General features: G+C 42.3%; 1 protein-coding gene across 4 annotated transcripts in view; it reads right to left on the bottom strand.

Annotated features, from left to right (window-relative positions):
- Positions 1-1078, bottom strand: part of ZNF565 (zinc finger protein 565) — a 52433-nt gene that overhangs the window by 48102 nt on the left and 3253 nt on the right. The window contains exon 2 of one of the 4 annotated variants that reach the window (XM_011984800.1): positions 303-483. The exons of the other annotated variants lie outside the window; for them this stretch is intronic. The gene's annotated coding sequence lies outside the window, so the exon portion shown is untranslated. The remainder of the gene's footprint in view (positions 1-302; positions 484-1078) is intronic. 4 annotated transcript variants of the gene reach the window in all.

Here is a 1078-nt window from a genome sequence, read left to right as displayed (position 1 = left end):
CTGTAATCCCAGCCACTCGGGAGGCTGAGGCAGGAGAATTGCTTGAACCCGGGAGGTGGAGGTTGCAGTGAGCCGAGATGGTGCCATTGCACTCCAGCCTGGGCAACAACAGTAAAACTCTGTCTCAAAAAAAAAAAAAAAAGGAAATGGAGAGAAGTCTAGAATGAACCCTGTAGTGTTGCACTGAAATTGGAGATACTATATGAACTCATGAATTATTTCTATACACATACATATAAACATATTTCATAGCTGAGAGGACCTGGAAGCAATGAAATCTCAGAAGCAATGAGATATCTAACCTTGGTTTCAAAAAATCTTTTTTTTTTTTTTTTTTGGAGACAGGGTCTTGTTTCATCACCCAGGCTGGAATGCAGTGGTATAATCTTGGCTTGCTGCAACCTCTGCCTCCCAGGCTCAACCAATCCTCCTGCCTCAACCTCCTGAGTAGCTGGGACTACAGGTACTTGCCAACACACCTGGCTAAAAAAAATCATTTTCTAATAAAAGGAACCAATAGTCCCTGGGAAATTTGTAGATTCCAGGACTGGGGCAGGGAAAGTACCGTATCAATGTGGAACACCTTGCAGTGCCAGAAAATAAATAATAAAAATAATAAATAAAGAGGCCACATTGAAAGGACACAGGAATCAATTAGAAGGGGCTCCCAGTGGCCAAATGTGTGATAATTTCAGCGAAAAAATGATAGCAATGAATATATAACCTATAGACTAAAAGAAATTATAACCTACAGAAGAAATTCCAGTCTATACTTACAGAAATAATTTAGTAAATAAATAAATGGGGAAGAAAAATATCTTTCTAACAGTAAGATTCTAATGAATAAGGCCGGGTAAGGTGGCTCACGCCTGTAATACCAGCATTTTGGGAGGCCAAGGTGGGCAGATCACCTGAGATCAGGAGTTCAGGACCAGCCTGTCCAACACGGTGAAAATCCATCTCTACTAAAAATACAATTATTAGCCGGGCATGGTGGCGCATGCCTGTAATCCCAGCTACTTGGGAGGCTGAGGCAGGAGAATCGCTTGAACCCAGGAGGCAGAGGCTGCAGTGAGCC

Source organism: Mandrillus leucophaeus, unplaced genomic scaffold (assembly GCF_000951045.1).
Source record: "Mandrillus leucophaeus isolate KB7577 unplaced genomic scaffold, Mleu.le_1.0 Scaffold274, whole genome shotgun sequence".
Lineage (NCBI taxonomy): Eukaryota > Metazoa > Chordata > Mammalia > Primates > Cercopithecidae > Mandrillus > Mandrillus leucophaeus.
The sequence above is the reverse complement of the archived record's forward strand: the minus strand, read 5'-3'. Positions and strand labels throughout refer to the sequence as shown.